Source organism: Protopterus annectens, chromosome 14.part0, assembly GCF_019279795.1.
Source record: "Protopterus annectens isolate FY-2018-M chromosome 14.part0, PAN1.0, whole genome shotgun sequence".
NCBI classification, from domain to species: Eukaryota; Metazoa; Chordata; order Ceratodontiformes; family Protopteridae; genus Protopterus; species Protopterus annectens.
Window position 1 is genome coordinate 695,710,125 of NC_056748.1, and position 18,209 is coordinate 695,728,333.

The 18,209-nt window shown below is 39.3% G+C and overlaps 1 long non-coding RNA gene across 9 annotated transcripts in view; it reads left to right on the top strand.

The window, feature by feature from the left end:
* Window positions 1–17,226, top strand: part of LOC122789180 — a 584,349-nt gene extending 567,123 nt beyond the window's left edge. For 8 of the 9 annotated variants that reach the window (XR_006362783.1, XR_006362780.1, XR_006362779.1 and 5 more), the window contains exons 2-3: window positions 16,224–16,378; window positions 16,482–17,226. This is a non-coding gene — a long non-coding RNA (uncharacterized LOC122789180). Of the gene's footprint in view, window positions 1–3,847; window positions 3,850–16,223; window positions 16,379–16,481 lie in introns of all 9 variants that reach the window. The other variant, XR_006362782.1, reaches the window with a different exon arrangement.
* Window positions 17,227–18,209: the final 983 nt, after the last annotated feature.

Here is an 18,209-nt window from a genome sequence, read left to right on the forward strand (position 1 = left end):
TCTTTTGTGTATTTATCTGTGAGACCATTGACATTTAAAAACATTTCAGAAAGCTTTATTGTATTGAAAAGGTATTATTCCCACAGACTATGTATGACAAGTTTTTTGTTAAATGTCTAGTTCCAGGTTTTATGTTACATGCATATAGTGTTTGGCAGGTTGATCTTTTATGCAGTTTCTTGTCATATCCATTTGAGTGTATGTCACATCTTACAAAACATTTTGTTTCATTGAAAACCCTGAAACAAAGAAACACCCCCCCAATACCCCACTAAAACCTGTTCACTTAATAATAAGACATAAAACTATGTACATCTTCAAGTATTAAAATTTTATCCTCCTAATAGGAACCAACGATGTCCTTCTATTTCACTGTTGTAGTATTCTTTACATGAGGGATCCCCTGCCAAGGGCAGCGTGATGTCTGGCCAGTGTACCAAAACCTTTAGGTTGCTAACGATGCACCATATGTCCCATGTATGCTCCCTGCGCAAGATGTAGGGCATAAAGGTGACGTCCGGATGTATCATCCTCAGAACTTCTTTGCTGCCAGTTTGAATGCCATCTTTAATAGTTGGTCTGATCGCCTGAGTTGTTGCTGGTTACCTAGCCATTCAGATAAGTGCCCCATTGGGGTTTTTTGAATTATCCTTTTTTGCTTTCAGCATTTGTGGTGGTGTGGGGTTTCATGTCATCCAGAAGGGGTAAATGGCCAGTGTGGGAGACAGATTCCCCATAAAGACCATCATGAGCAGTGCTTGTTTTGTTTAGGAGCTTCTCACAATCATACATCCTGTACTGTTTGTCGGACTTTTATTCCGAAGACCTTACACAGTCGTCTTTCGTCCCTTACCATTTATCTTGAAAACCAGCGTCTAAAGGCTGTGTGTCAGCTGTCTTTGAAGAAGGTCAAAAAAGTCCAGTTAAATTCTTCAGCTGTGCCTTCTCCACCAGATGTCTGTCTTGAGGCTGGTAAAAGCCTGATGGATCATCCGGTTTCTGGCTGGATTCCTCTGCCATGACTGGTTTGGAGGCCAGCATGGATCCGGCATCTGCACATCCTTTGAGGCCTTGCAGATATTTACTTCAGACGTTCAGGGGGATCCGCGGCTGATTATCACCAAAGGGCCTGTGGGGTGGGGGGTTCCTCAGATACTGGTGCGGAAAGAGGTCCTGACTACAATTATTGATTGTACAGATAGGTTTATACTGGATTAACTGCCCTGAAGGGCCATTTTAAGACTAGTCAACAACCTGAAGTTGGAATCAAACCTTGTGTTTAGGAAGCAAATACCTTAACCATTATAACAAACACACCTGCATGACAAGAAACAACTGTATAAAAGATGAACCTGCCGAACAGTGTATGCATGTAACATAAAACTTGGCATCTGAGCCTTATACTTTCATAAGACAGGCGTTCCTTTAAAAAAGAAGCAAAAGACAAAAACATATTTCTTCTGGTTCCGAGGATCCTCAAAGTGAATGACTGCATTTTACAAAGGGTTTATTTAATGCGGTTATGGCCTTAAAGTCTCCTTAGGGGATATCTGTCCCGGTTCCTTCTTGGTCTTCTTCCCCCCTCAAAAGGCCTAGGGATCAGGATTCCTCTGAAGTTGAAGCGGATTCTGATGAGGAATCCCTGGCTTATTCTAACAGATTCCTTCCCCTTTGGATTATGGGTCTGAGGAAGAGGAGTCTGCTAGTCCTGAGTCTCCGAGATTTCCTTTGGGGATACCATTTCCAGGACGATAGATTACTTTAAATGGGATTGTTCCCAAGTTTCTGATGTCCAGAGGAGGTATTATGAACTCCTTCAAATGGAATCTCCTTTTGACCCTTTGACATTCCTCCTGTTTTGGCTGCTTTATTGGATGCCTTTTTTTCTGCATCTCAGCCCCTGCTCCTAAAAATATGGATCGATTTTATAAAGTGCCTGATGACTGCAAATTCCTTTATAACTGTTCATCTGCTGACCCTTCGCTGGTTTCTGTGGCATCTGACGAGCTCTCTAATTTACTGCCTTCTACCATACTTTTTCCTTCTGATAAAGACAGCAGGGCTATGGAAATGTTGGGTAAAAAGGTTTATACTTCAGCCACTGTAGCCTTTTGGGCTGTTAATTATCAGACTCTTATGACCAGATATGTTTTGGCTGTCCTTTCTCAGGCTTGCCAGGTTATTTCTGAACTTCCTTATTCTGAGGGAAAGATGTCTGCCTTGTCTCTGTTAGGGGCTTATTCTCAGGTAGCTTGCTATTCCATTGAATTGTGGTGGTGCAGTGGTTAGCTTTGTCACCTCCCAACAAGAGGTTCTCCGGTTTGATTCTCGGCTGGGGTGGCTTCTGTGCATAGTCTGCATGTCCTTCCTGTGTTCGTGTGGGGTTTCCTCCGGGTGCTCTGTTTTCCTCCCACATTCCAAAGGCATTCATCCAGAGTGATTCTTCCTGGGCCTCCGTTGAAAATGGGCTCAGTCCCAGTCTGACTTTCCTAGTAAACAAATGTTTAAATAAATAAATAAATAAATAAATGTAGTTATGATGCAGCAGATGCTTCTTCTAGGGCTTCTGCTTCTGTCTCTGTTTTGAAGGGATATTCCTGGCTATGGCTTCAATCTCTGCCTGATGATGTTAAGGGTTAGTTGATGGATGCTCCTTTGAACAACAAATATTTGTTTGCTGTTGCTGTGGCTGATCTGCAGGAGAGAAATAAGGACCTGAAATATATTTTTGTTTCCCCTGTGCCAAAGTTCCAGAGAAACTATCCTGATAAACTGAATTTTGTTAGAAGACAGTCTTGTTCTCCTCCTAAATGCAAGAAGGGGGTGGTAGGAAGGTTCCCCAGCTAAGTCTACACAGACCCTTACTACTCAGAAGCCTTCCTTTTCTGATAAATCAGATGCTACCCAATTCTTCCCAGCCACTTTCCTCTCCCACATCATCTTTCTCTTCCTGTCTGATTAAGCATAACACAGGATTCCTGGGTTCTTTCCATCATTTGCCAGGGGTATTTCATGGTTTGGAAATCTCTTTCCCCTTTCATGGGCATTCCTCAACCCTTTTTAAGATCATTTGAGCCCTTTTCCAGAGGTGCTTCAGGGTCTTTTGATTCAGGGAACTATTCAAGAGGTTCCAGCTGCTCAAAGATGGGAATGGGTTTTATTCCAGAGTGTTTTGGGTCCCCAGGAAGGAGGACACTTGGAGACCCATTCTGGAGCTTTCTCACATGAATACTTTTCTGATGGTTCCTTCCTTTTGAATGTTATCCCTTCAGATTTTGTTCCATCTTCCGTTTCCCTGGGCTTTTATGGTTTCTCTGGATCTCCAGGATCCTTACCTCCATATCCCTATTCATTCCCTTTTCAGGAAGTTTTTGCGTTTCTCTGTTGATTCTTGGCATTTTCGGTTCTCTGCTTTGCCCTTTGGACTCTCTACTGCCCCAAGAGTATTCACCAAATGCCTAGCTCTTGTGATTGCTTTTTGCATGCTCAAAGGCATTCAGTTCTTTCCTTATTTAGACAACCTACTAATTCAAGCCTTCTCTCTAGAGATTCTCTTACATCACCTTCAGTGGGTCATCACTCTGTTGAAAAGCCTGGGGTTCACTATAAATTTTCAAAAGTCTTTTTTGCCCCGTCACAAAATCATGTTCTTCTGGGATGCAGGATCCAGGCTGTTCCTATGCTGTTATCCTTGCCTTCTCCCAAGGCTTTATTTCTGATTTTCTTTTTTTAGCCCCGTCTTCCTCTGGCCTTGATTTCAGCCAAGGAATTTCTGAGGGCTCTGGGATTCATGTCCTCCACCATCCCTATGCTTCCCTTTGCCAGACTGCACATGAGAAAGCTTCAGTAGTATCTAAACTCAGTTTCACATCAGCATGTTTATCCTCTGGAGTTTCCAGTCCCTCTCTTCCATGTCTCAAGTTAGAATTTCAGTGGTAGATTCACCAACTGATCTTGAATCCAGGCCTTCCCTTTCAACCCCAACTTCCGTCTCAGGAACTGTTCACAGATGCCTCAGACAGGAGTTGGGAAGCTTCCTTCAAAAACTTGAAGGTGCAAGGCCTTTGGTCTCCTCAGCAGCAGAAGGAGAGCATCAGTGTGAAGGTGATGAGAGCTCTTCTGCTGGCCCTCACTGCTTTTAATCCTCTGTTTTCTCCAGGGCTCCTGAAGATAAAGATCTTTACAGACATCACAGTGATGTGATACATCAACAACCAAGGAGGGTACAAGGTCCTGTCTGCTTTGCATATTGGCAATTCAGGTTTGGGAGTTAGCGATTCAGTACCAAGTCACACTTCAGGCAGTGTACAATTCTTCAAGTCAGAATTTTATGGCGAACTCCCTGAGCAGGTCCATAACACAATCTCACAAGTGGAAGCTTCACATGGATATGTTTCTGGACATTATCCACCAGTGGGGAATTCCTCAAATATATCTGTTTGCCTCCCCTCTGAACAGGCAGCTTCCTCAGTTTTGTGCCAGGTCTACATGTTCTCTGGCCTGGAAGGTGGACCTCTTATCTTTTTCATGGAAGGGGATGTTTCTTTATGCCTTCCCTTCCCTTTCTTTCATTCCAAAATTCCTGTGCAAGATAAAACAGGATGCTCCCAAAATCTTGTTGGTGACTCCCTTTCTGATCCAGACAGCATTGGTTCCCTCTTCTGCACTTAGCCGAGGGCAGTCATCACAAGTTATCTCACAAGGTGGAGCTTCTCGCACAAGACAAGGGATCTCTCAACCAACCCCACTTGCCCACTATTCAACTGACACTGTGGGTAATACGAGTTTGATTCCCTGTAGTCACCTTTTTTTCTGAGGACTTTTTTCGGGTTCTGCAGGAGGCCAGAAAACCCACTACTAGGAAATCCTACTTGTCCAAATGGAAGCGTTTTTCTATTTGGTGTCTTTCTTGTAACCTGGACCCACTTTCTGTGGATGTTCCTGTGGTTCTCTGTCATTTGTGTGAATTGCTCAATGTTGGGTTGGCATATTCTTCTATTAAAGCCCACCTCTCTGCTATTTCTGCTTGTCTGCCTTTAGCTTCTCCTTTGGTCTCTAGATTTGAGACCAAATGATTGCTTAAATGTGTCTTTCATATTAGACCTCCCAGGAAACCTGTTCTTCCTTCCAGGGATCTTAATTTTGTTTTGGAGAAATTGACTTAGGCTGCTCTTGAGTCTGCAGCTTCAGCTTCCTTACAGCATTGTTCTTGGAGTACAGTTCTTTTGTTAGTCCTTACTTCTGCCAGACAGGTGTCTGACTTTTAGCCCTTATGGCTGTTCCTCCTTTTTTAGTTTTTCATAAGGAGAGAGCGTCTCTTCATACCACTCCCTCTTTTATGCCCAAGGTGGTGAATGAGTCTTCTCTTAATCAGTCTGTTAATTTACTCGCGTTTCTCTTCTCCACGGTCTGCTAGTGAGAATTTGTTGCACACTTTGGATGTGCATAGACAACTTGGATTTTATTTGGACAAAACTAAAGCTTTTCAAAAATCTGTAGATCATTAGGTTTGACAGTTTCCAAGCCGACTATTTCTTCTTGGATTTATAAAGCCATTTATTTTTGTTATACTTATCATGGGAAGGACCTTCCTTATTTGGTTAATGCTTACTCTACTAGGGCTGTGGCTTCTTCTGGTTCTTTTTTCAAGAGTTTGGATACTAATTCAATCACTGAGCCAGCTACCTGGTCTTTGCTGCATATATTTACCAAGCACTACAAGTTGGATGCCATTTCAAGGGTTCGACCATACACCAGAGAGGCTCCACGATAGTTGAACGCTTTAATTGATAGAACAGCAGCACAGCAACTTGACAAATAAAAACACAAATAAAATCACTAAGCGCTTTCACCCATTCCTAGTGTTGGGCATCATCAGAGTGAAATATAAAGTGCAAATTAAATATCTTAAGTCTTTTCATGAACACACCTACTTACTAAAACCAATCAGGAAAATGAATCAATTAAATGTTTAAATACAAAGTTCATTTAACAAATATACTAAAAAGTTACTAAAAACTTCCTAACAGTATACCTAATACATGTTGACTACAAACGTCCAAAAACTAATAGGCACAAGACAAGACGAGCGTACACTGCAAAGTCCAACAAGGTTTAATAGCGGAGTAAAACAAGCTTACAGCAATCAGTAGTCCGGTGCACACTCCGGTAACTGCCAAGCAATAAAAAGTTAAAAACGATCTGGCTACACAGAATCCAAGTCACAAAGTGTAGAGCGCTTTTCATTAGGAAACACTTCTCCTAACTTCTTCAGACAATAGTGCTCAGAGAGAAAAAACAAGTGTAAGTACTATCCTAGTGACTCATACTTGTTAATAGAATTAAGCCAATTAAGCACAGTCACATAATTTAAAGGTATAATCCTAAAATACTGAAGTCAAACTGTTTTTTTTTTGTTAAGTCATTAGGTAAAATTAGTGCCTTAGTTTTATAAAAAAAAAAATAAAAAAACTTTTTATTGCTTGGCAGTTACCGGAGTGTGCACCGGACTACTGATTGCTGTAAGCTTGTTTTACTCCGCTATTAAACCTTGTTGGACTTTGCAGTGTGCGCTCGTCTTGTCTTGTAATAATATACCTAGTACAATACCCCCCCTACAAGATCCATGAAGAAAGATGTGACTTAGATATATTATTATATAAGGACAAAGAAAATGGTACTTTAAGGTCCAATATATATCATAAAAAGACATACTCCAGCTCATTTTTACACTTCCAAAGTTGCCACCCATTCTTCCAGAAAAAGAACATTATGAAGGGACAAATGGTAAGGTTGTCCAGACTCATCAATGAGGATGAGCAATATCAGGTTGAAGTGTTAAACCTGGTAGACATATTGATTAAGAGAGGGTACCCCCAAGATATATTGACAAAGATAAGGGTCGAAGTAGGTGAGAAAAGAAATACAGTGTTTAAGCCAATATTGAGAGGGGGCCTAGTGAAGGACATGACAGACAATGGTAATAAGACTATGAATGAAGTGGAAGGAGGCAATTGGAGGAGGGCTATGATTTTACCCTTCAATGATGTTGCTGGTAAGGTAAAGAGTATCATCCACAATACGTGGCAAAGTGTTTTTACAAACAAAATGGCAACAACTTTAGGGACTGCACCAAATTTCACATATAGTAGAGGCAAAAATCTGAGAGAGTTAATGGAGATGGATGTGAATTTTAATTTATACAGGAAGTCTAGAATGAGTAAATGTGGTCTGTGTAGTATATGTAAGTTTATTAACAACGGACCCTATGTTGCAGTGCACAACTTTGGCAGAACCATTAGGTGTCCAGGGTTCTGCAACTGCAACACAAAGATGGTGGTATACATAGCTACATGCCTAAGCTGTCCCACATTTTATGTGGGGAAAACTATTAGGAAGTTAAGACTTAGGATTTTGGAGCACACAAGAGGTATAAGGAATAAAAAGACCACAAACACTATTTTTATGCACAGTCAGAAGTGTACTAATTTTAAGAAGTTTTTATTTTTTGTGGTGGATAGGATTCCACACAATGAGAAAGGAGGGGATGTTAAGACCTTATTGGAGGTTAAAGAGTGTTTGTGGCAGCTCAGACTGGATGCATCAAGGCCACCAGGTATTAACGAGCACATTTCACTTGCTAGCATTTTAAAGTACAAGTCCTACTGTGTTTAATACATTGTACACACTTCGTATAAAAATATATTTTTCAATGAATTAACATATTATTATGTTCACTATGGTATGACAAAAAAACTTTTATCAAAATTGTTTTTATTATCTTGTGAGGGGGGTATTGTACTAGGTATGTTATTATTGTATTAGGTATATTGTTAGGAAGTTTTTATTGACCTTTTAGTATATTTGTTAGATTAACTTCGTATTTAAACATTTAATTAATTTATTTTCCTGATTGGTTTTAGTAAATAGGTGTGTTCATGAAAAGACTTATAAGATGTTTAATTTGCACTTTATATTTCACTCTGATGATGCCCAACACTAGGAATGGGTGAAAGCGCTTAGTGATTTTATTTGTGTTTTTGTTTGTCAAGTTGCTGTGCTGCTGTTCTATTAATTAAAACGTTCAACTATCGTGGAGCCTCTCTGGTGTATAGTTTATCAGTTTAGTTTGTTGGCCTTGACGTATTTCCAGGGTTAGAGCTGGTTTTTCTAGGGCCATTCTTCATGGGTTTCTAAAAGGCTCTACTGCTACTTCTTCTCCCTTTCTTATACTTGAGCTTTTGTTCTCTCCCTCATGTAAAGAATACTGCAACAGCGAAATGGAAGGACACAGTACAGTTGTGTAACATCTTACCATAACCGTGGATGTCCTTCTCTTTTCACAGTTGCAGTATTCACTCCCTTCCCCTGGTCATATGTCCCTGTGGATGTGTATGTTACCCTCTGGTATCCTAGGGTTGGCATTCCTCCTGGGGCTCTCAGTTTTGAGGATGATACAGCAAGACTTCACCTTTAGTCCCCATATCTTGCATGGGGAAGCATATGTGTGATGTACAGCGCATAATTAGCAACCTAAAGGCTTTGGTTTACTGGCCGAACATCGGGCTGCCCTTGGCAGGCGATCCCTCATGTAAAGAATACTGCAGCGGTGAAAAAAGAAGGATGTCTACTGTTTTGGTAAGATTTTACTTAACTGTACTTTCCAAACTGACAGCCACACTCACAGTGTTGAGTTAACCTAAAAGAAAGGCTGTCTATGCTAAGATGTATGGTGCAGCCTAAGCTTCAACTAAGTGCTGTCTGGTTTTCTCTCTCAGCTGAGTAAACACTTGAATGCTGCTATCCATTTATCTTTATCTGATTGTCTTCTGTAGACATGAGGGCCAGATACATAATTGATACTAAGCATACGTTTACCTGCTAGAAAAAAAGTCTTATAATATTCAGTATTCTTTTTCATCTACTTACTTTCTCATAAAACTTGTTACTAGATCAAGGCAGGGGCCTTAATCCAGTCATTCCCCTATGCAAGAATCAGAAAAAGCACCATATTTTTCTTTTGTCTTGCTCTTTTAACCAGACTGTGTTCATTTTTTAAATTTATTTATTTATTTATTTTTTATAGTACAGTACCTACATTTCTTAAAACTGAAGGAGAAAAAGAGAAGGGAGAAAGAAAAAATAGGAGCACCTGTTTACATTAGTATCCCCATTACAATTAAAAATAACTGAGAAAACATTACTTTATAGCATGCAAAGAAAATCATGCACCATAAAAATAGTATTGTTAAGAAAAAAATGTCTTATCTACAGTTTACTTTCTCCCTCCACTTCTCCTCTCCTGTGTATTTTTCTGAACGTTAATGACATGAAGTAGGGCATATGCTTTAGGGTCCCCTACAAGTTAAACAAAGTCCAAAAAACTCCCAATATTTACAGATTTTCTTGTTCTGTCATGTTTCACAAATATTTTCTGCTCTGTAATCCCATATTTGTCAGTTTCCCAAATTAGTCGTCTTTTCCTGTTCATTTCCATCTCCCAAATCCTGTCTGAGCTTCATTTCCTATGTACACTTGAGTCTTCTAGTCAACTCTTGTGCTTTTTTCCTTCTCTCAAGGTTTTTCCATTGAAACATTGGAAAAGGTTTCACTAGCACAGTCTCTCTCTGGTCTTTAGTACCAGAAGAACAAGAAGCAGAATCTTGATGAACCACAAAGAAGAGGCCAACTGATTCCAGAATACTTTAATCAAGCAAGATTCCACATTCACAAACTTCTCTCTACTGCCTCGGCTGAAAGCCTTTTGTACATCATTCCCAACTAATTAAACAATCAATCTAGTAAATTAAACAATAAATCAGTTAAAACATTTTCTAACGTTTCAAGTTACATTCTTTGTTCATGCCTTTAGGAAACGTATTACATTTCAAAATTAAAATAGATTCTTTCCTTCTTAGCTGCCTTTTTATATCATTTATCATTTTATCTTTGTAATGTTGTTCTCATACTGTTGCCTGTAACCCTGTTGCATCACTATTAGCTGCCTTTTTATATCATTTATCATTTTATCTTTGTAAGGTTGTTCTCATACTGTTGCCTGTAACCCTGTTGCATCACTATTATGTACTTGTTGAAAATGTATGGCTACTGGGCTAACTTCATTATTTTTTCTAATGTAGTGTTCTTTCATCCTGGTTGAGAAGCTTCTCTTTCCCCTGTATACTATTTTTCACAGGGGTATTTCAATGCATGTATAAACCCCCTCACTATTGCAACTAAAACAGTCTTGTGCTTCAAAGCTTCTACCATTAAATCTGGGGAAGGCCTCTTACTACATCTTGGTATCCTATACATTTTCCACAAGGGAAAGTACCTTGCATTACCACCCTTTGCTGTCTTGCTAACGGTTGGGACTGAATTTAACATGGACTAAAAAGTCTTTAATATTTCTCTCTCTCATAGAGCAAATCCTGACTTTTTTGTCATTCAGAAAAATTTAACTGCTCATCTCTTTCCAAAATACCCCAATAATATTTTATCAGGTTTCTAAATTGATCTGAGAACAATGTATACTTAGTGACAAAATATATAACATTTTCACCATTGTCTCCTCTCATTACATTTTTGCCTTTCCTTTGTTACTTATACTGTTTTAGCTTCTTTCCTGTTCATCTTCTTCACCACTTCATTAATTAAATCTGTTTTATAACTCATATTTATGAACATTTGAACTGTTTTGTTCATTTCTTGTTGATACTCATTTTTGTCACTACCTAAGCTTTCCAACCTTAAAAACTCCTCATAAGGGACCAATTCTGTGGTGTGGGGTGGGTGACAACTACTGCCATCCAAAATATAATCAAAATTATCAAATTTCCTATATATTTTAGTTTTTATGGTGCCATCATTCATTCCCTCAAGTGTTATATCTAACTAATGAACCTTATTACCTAATTGCAAGCCATCAAAGCCTATATTGAATCTATTTATATGGAGGTTTTCTATAAACTGTCACCCTATCAAACCCCCCTCACAAATGAAAATTAAATCTTCTATGTATCTGCAATACTTCATCACATCTAACAAAAAAAAACTCGTTGTTATACATATAGATGCATTTAAATTAGCCCATAAATACGTTTGCATACATGGGGCAAATGCTGCCCCTTGTAGTTGTTTAAACAATTCTCCATTGAATTCAAACATGTTATTAATTTAATTAATTAATTTTATTAATTTAATGTGGAAAAATGTATAGGATGCCAATATGGAGTAAGAAGCTTTTCCCAGATTAATGGGAGAAGGTTTGAAGCACGCAGTTGCTTTAGTTGCAATAGTGAGGGGGTTATATATGCATTGAAATGCTCCTGTAGAAAATATTATATAGGGGAAAGTAAGAGAGGCTTCTCAACCAGGTTGAAAGAACACTTGAGAGGCATTAGAAAAAATAATGAAGTTAACCCAGTAGCTATACATTTTCAACAAGTACATAATAATGATGCAACGGGGTTACAGGCAACAGTATTAGAACAACCTTACGAAGATAAAATAATGATACATGATATAAAAAGGCAGCTAAGAAGGAAATAATCTATTTTAATTTGGACATTTAATAGTTTCCTAAAGGCATGAACAAAGAATGTAACTGGAAATGTTTTATATAAGCTGTTCTTTTAAGAAAATGTTTTAATTGATTTATTGTTTAAATTACTAGATTGTTTAATTAGTTGGCAATGATGTATAAATAGTGAGTTGGGTAGGGACTAGGCATACTCTGTTAAAGGCTTTCAGCTGAGGCGCTAGAGACAGAAGCTTGTGATCGTGGAATCTTGCTTGATGAAAGTATTTTGGAATCAGTTGGCCTCTTCTTTGTAGTTCGTCTGGATTTTTATCTTTACAAGTGGTTTGTTAAGAAACAGAATCTCCTTCTGTTTCACAGTTCACTTTTTGTAGGACAAACTTTTGTATTTCCTTGGCAAATACTTAATCAAAAAATGATTCTGTCCCCCCAGGGAAAAATATTTTGAAGATAGCTGAGTACAGCAGTTTGAATCTCAAGCCAGCTTTTCGACATTCCTTGAATAGTGGGATACATTTACTCCCCTTCTGCCTGGTGTACAATGAGTAATCATTCTCCACAAATGCTCTGCTGTCTCCCACTTTTGGTGCTTTGTCTTTCTGCCACAGTTTTGTCAGAATCAATTCCTCCTGCTGGTAGGATTACATCTTTACTATTAAAGGTCTAGGTTGCTTTCTCATAGCCAGGTTTGGAACATGCACATGATGTGCCCTTTCAATTAACAACTCCTGCTGTGGAGTACCAGTCAAGTTGCTTATTTGTGCTTTCATAAAAGTAATACAGTCTGTTCCTTCAAGCTTCTCAGGTACAGCAGAAAATCTCAGGTTTTCCCTACATGCTCTGTCGTCCAATTCTGTTATTTTTTGAAACCTCTTTTCTTGAGCAGTCTCATATTCAGCCAGCCTTTTCTTTATTTCGACCTCAGATTTTTACAGTTTTTTTCACCTCCTCTTGAATATCTGTTTAAAGCTTCTTCCATTTTTTCCAGCCTTTGTTGTTTGAGTTGATGCACTCCATCAGTGTTTCATGGATCTTAATTAGGTCTGTGTGCATTTGTTTTATACTTTCCTCTAGGTTACTGGAAGACACGTCTGGAGTTGCACTGCTTTTTGCTGAACAGCTGCAGTACTTTTCCCAGTCAGTGTTTTTTCTCCTCCTCTGTTGTAGCGGATTTTCTTACAGGTCTTCTGTATTTCTTTTTTCCTGGCATTCAGGTAGTTCACTTATATGCCAGTTACTGAAATGAAGAAAAATAATTCTTAAAGAAGCTTAAGGCTAGAGCACCAGTTTTGCTGGGTCAGATCCAAAAGTGGCTTGATGACCCATAAGTCATATTGGATGGACAAAAATGAAAGTATCCACCATTATGGTAAATACATAATGTTTGTTTCTTTGTAATTTACTGCTGAGGTACTGAATTTTGAGATCCCTGTCTACAGAAGCCCAATTTCCCCAAGTTCTTCATCATTCTCTCTTCAAGATCCGATGAATGATTTTCCATATGTTTTTTTAAACACTTTTATTGAACTATCACGTCTGACTTAGGCACATTTACACTTAGTAAAGTTTGATTACTTTTGTATAACAAGTTAACATTAACAAACATTATGCTTCACATATATTGCTATATATCATATAACCTAAGCAGCATTACATAAATTATTCAATTCCTGCCCCTTAATTCTTTTCCATATAGTTGTCAGGATGGTGGTTATATAAAGGGATGTCAGACCTGAAGATGTCACAAGCTTTCTTGCCACATTTTATATGAGCATCTCAAGTATCTGGAAGTGTCATCAGTCTGTCAGGTCATCCTGCTTCCAGAGTTCCAGATAGGCAATTCATAGGGGAAAATATTTATAGATTTTGCTGCTGTTGCATTTTGATCAGTGATAGTTGTAGATGTGTGATGTTGAGGCTCACCGTTGTCTTTGGTACAAGAAACAGATATAGCTATAACCCAGTAAATTTAAGTTGCGTCATTCTTGGCTGGTTCCAGAACATGCCATGTCCAATTGTCCCCAGTGTGCTTCTTTGTTTAACTAAAGTATTAACAGAGAGCTTTATGTTCCTTATCACTAAAAACAATGTGTACCTGGTCCCCTACATGCCATTTGTTGGCTGTACCTCTAACCTCCTTCAGAAGAAAAAGTTGTCATAAAAGTGCCCAAGGGAGTAGAGAGTTTTAGAAGCCAATGGCACTGGAGAGTCTGACATCTGCTGTACGATAAGACACCAGTGCTGGAGAAACAACTTCATAGTCCCCATATCCATTGCCTGCTTCTTCTTAGGCCTTTGACGTAACCCCTCGAGAGACCATAACTTGTCAGTCATTAGCATGTCCTTACAAACTAAACCTTCCTTGCCATTTGTTGATCATAGGACCTCTCAACAGATCTTTGAATCTAATGCCCATATTTTTGTCAGCACAGGAGAGGGTGGCATCCACACACATTTCCCCCAGAAAGACGTTCAGAGAGACCACATCAAGGTCTTGGGGCTTTACCAACATAACAAGCCCTCAAGGGAGACTGTACGCCTAAGCATAACCTTATGCCCAAGACTCTCAAGCCTAAGTGGATGTTGGTTAACTTTCCTCAGCTTGTGGTAAGTGGGCTGTCCCCACATTCCATTTTCCATGCTTTCTGATCAGATAGCTCAGGATTTCATGGTTTTCTTAAAATCTAGTCTGCCAACCTCTGAAGAACACACTGTCACAGGTATCTTCTGCTGAAAGAACAACCCGTCAGGACTTGGATACCTCAGATTGAGATGGAATAATTTGCATGTGTCAACCAGATATTTTTTCCTCTCATGCTTTCAGTCTTACTCTAAGGGTACACTTATCCTCAGCCTTGCCACCTAAGGATCTCTCTCTCTCTCTTGGGGAAATCCTTCTTAGAATAGAGGAGACTTGTGAGGTCAAAATGTTCTTCAGGCACAGGTCAGATATGGGAATTTTTGGGGTTTGCCAGAACCCCAAACCTATCAACAGTCCTCCAGTTCTTGAAGACTGGATAATGTATTTTACAATGCTTCTTCACAGCCTGATTCTCGACCACTTACTCTAAAGAAGTTTCACTGCTACTTTTGGGTGTGTGGCTGCCAAAAAAAAACTGTACAAGAGTCCAGTTGATGATCCAGTATTGTGGCTATGGATTCCATCAAGGGAACCAGTGTGGCTGCATCCAGGACCTCCAAGCCCAGTGACAGGGAGAGTAGAACACTTTGACTGTTGTGTGAAACAGACCTACACTGCAGCTACCCTGGCTGTTAGGCCCATAATTGCTAATGTTGCATGCTAAAATTCCATTATGTCTGTCCTTAGCCAGTTGGAACGTCCACAGAGGTTCCTTCCTAAAAGAATATACGGCATAAGTAAAATGTCCCATGCAGACCGCCTCAAGGGCCTATCCCTGTATTCTGTCTCCTACAGGCTTTTGAGGGGAGATCTATGCCCTTACACACAGGCCATTGTCAGACCCTACTCTGATGGACCTCTTGCAGATCCACAAAATAAACAGCACCAGAATTAATTACCCATTCTAAAGACTTAAGCCTTGCCTGTGATGTAAATAGGATCTGCTGGAGAAATAGGTATGTATCCCAGAGACTACTCTGTCTATGGAACAGGCTCCCCATCCATGTAAAGCAGAGTTCCTCCCTAACCCAATTCAAGTGCAACTTGGACAGTTGGATGGGAAACTGGAAATTCATCCCTGGTTTGGCACCTATGTCTGTAATGGACACAGGCAACCTGTAAATGATTCATCTCCCAGATCCATGCTTATCAAGGGCATCAGAACTTGTCAGAGATTTGTGATGCATGGCTAGGCTTAAAATGCCATTGTTGTTGGCCTAGTGACCACATATGAACCTATGAGACAAAGGTTAGAGGGAATAGAAAACAAGGACATGAAAAGGAAGGTGCTTGGACTATGCAGCTTCAGTGGCCAGGTTGCCAGGCATTCTATTAAATATGGATATAATGTAGTGTATGTATTTTTCAGGGTGGCTGCTTCTGGGTAAGTGATTAGGAAACATTCCTGGCCTGAGTACTGAGCCCCTGTCAGAGCAAATAAAAGCAGAAGTCCTTAATGCTTCTCTGGTTAAGTAGCTTGTTGTGGGAATTCCAACAAAGGAAGTGCGTAAAGAACTGAAAGAAGAAGGGGAAAACAGTGCAAACCGTTACAGTCGGCTTTTTTCATTCCCCTGCTTCAAAGTAAGTCAAAAATACCCCCAGTAAAAGTTGACACTTCTTTTCCAAGCAGGAAAAGACTAAACGGCAAAAGGAGGAAGAAAAGCTGATATAGGAAAAAACAACAAGCTGACCAGAGAAGAAAACCAGGTGGGCCTCAGGACAGTGATACATACTCAAAGGGAACAGCTATGATTCAGCAAAGCTTGCCCCTCCATCTCCTCGTTTATAGTCAGTAGACCGGCCTTCTTTGTGGGCTAGTGGGATTACTGGTTATATTTGCAGAAAAAAAAGATTTCCAGCCAAGCCAGTCATGGGGCTTATCTGGGCAGGAATCCCATGAGTCTGAAGTACAACAGTAAACTTTTTATTAGCAAAATAGCTTACATCCTGAACAAAGTCTTTAAAGAGAAAAAATTACATTTGCGTAGCTGTATTGACTGTCCATGGTTAATGTGTATTTTAATTATATTTTGTTTCATTTAGATATGTGCAGCTAAATATACAGCACTGGGAAAAATTCTGAAAATACAAAGTAGTAGTACTTTTTTGGAAGACTCTGTCACAAAAAGGAAAAAAGTACAGGTATTCTTGGAGTGAATTACCATCCTTCAGTACAAAGACCCGAGAACATTTGGCATGTAAATATATTCATTTAATTTTTTGGTGTATTGATAGTGGGGGTGGAATAACCTTAAATCATTACATTCTCACAAACCATTATTTGTTAAAATCTATTTTCAGATGGTGCTTAATGGGAAGCTGTTGAAGATATGGACATAAAGAATGAAAATATGGGTGAGTTGAAAAAATATTTGTCGACCCATGGTGAACATCTTCAGGAGGTGCCACCTCATAGTACTAATCGAGCCATGTTGGTACAACAATGCATACAATACTTGAGAAGAATAAAACATTGTGTTCATTTAATTAAAGATGAAAATGTCCTCAGGGAATTGAATAATAAACTTAAGGAACTGTCAGATGATGTAATACTACGTGTGTGCTTGGATCATGGCTTACCACTGATTGAGCTGCAACCAGATGGAGAAGTACACCCCCTTTCACGAAGAAAGCATGGTAAGAGGAAACATCCAGAAACACTGAGGGCTTATGTGAAAGCAGACTTTGTGAGCGTGATGCCTGGCACAGTATTGCAGAACCATCTGAAGAACAGTGAGAGATTGATGCAGTCATGTGATCAAGCTCGTATACAAAGAAATAAAATGACATGCAGTAGCAAGATGATGTCAATATATGTCAGCATTTCACAGAAGCATTCTTGTGATGGTCGTCTCTTAGAGTCAGTCATTTCTGTTCATAATTTTGGGACCATATTATTTACATTCATCACGAATGAACACAAGCTGGGTTGCATCACACAAGTCTGGAGTGTGTTCTATAACTTTCTGAATGTGCTTCATAACAACTAAAAATGTGTATCTTTTATACTTTTATAGACACACACACACACACACACACACACACACACACACACACACACACACACACATTCAATAAAACCTACACTACGTGTACACAGTATGTATTCAAGAACATTCTTATCACATTTTTTTATGGTTGCTAGTCACTCAGAAAGATTACGCTAAGTGTACATGTAGTCTACACTTTGTGTTAACCTTTATGAATCCCTGTCAATATTTAAAGCTGTAAGGGTATCAGTAGAAAAACTAAAATTGGGAAGAAGGTGTGACTTATGTCTGTGTTGTCTGTTCGCTCAGAATGGTGTATACACAGTGCAGGCATTATTGAATTCCGAGGACATGTATTTGTGTTTCTTTATAAGTGTTGGTGGAGATTAGGTAGTTAATGTTAATTTTGTGGTGTCAAAAGCAGCTTGGGTCAAACAGTTGTGTTGTCTTGCTGTAGCTAGTGCAGTTTCAGTAGCAAATGGCTTAGTTTCATCCAAAATAAAGTTTATTCTAAAGAAAACGAGGAGGCATGTAATTAAATGATTGAAGATAGAGGTATAAAAGATATTTTCTAATACCTTAAACTACAGTGCTTCTGTAACTTTACAAACAAGAAGAAAGCATGTCTGAATGTTGTCATTGTAAACATTGATGTATTTGGTGTGAGTTACAAAGGATGAATTGTATGCCAAAATCACTAAGAGGTTCTTTATTGTGCAGATCAACAAAGAATGCAACAGTTGTGTATTGCAAGGTGATCATATCCCGAAAGTTTATATTTCATCTGCACTAGTTTATTAAATTTCATAGCTGGGAGCCATCAGTGTGACTCAGAGGGATAAAGCCCTGACTATGTCAGAGGTGGTCAGAGTTCAGTTAAGTGTCTCAGCTGCCTGTAGGAGCTGGCTAGGGAAGATGGGAGTGAGCAGCTGCTGCTAGCTTGCCCACCCAAGGGGAGGGAGTAAGCTGTAACTCATGGCAAGAGCAACTTCTAGAAACAGCACTAGGTGTCTAATCAGTGGAGTTAAGTCAGCCAATT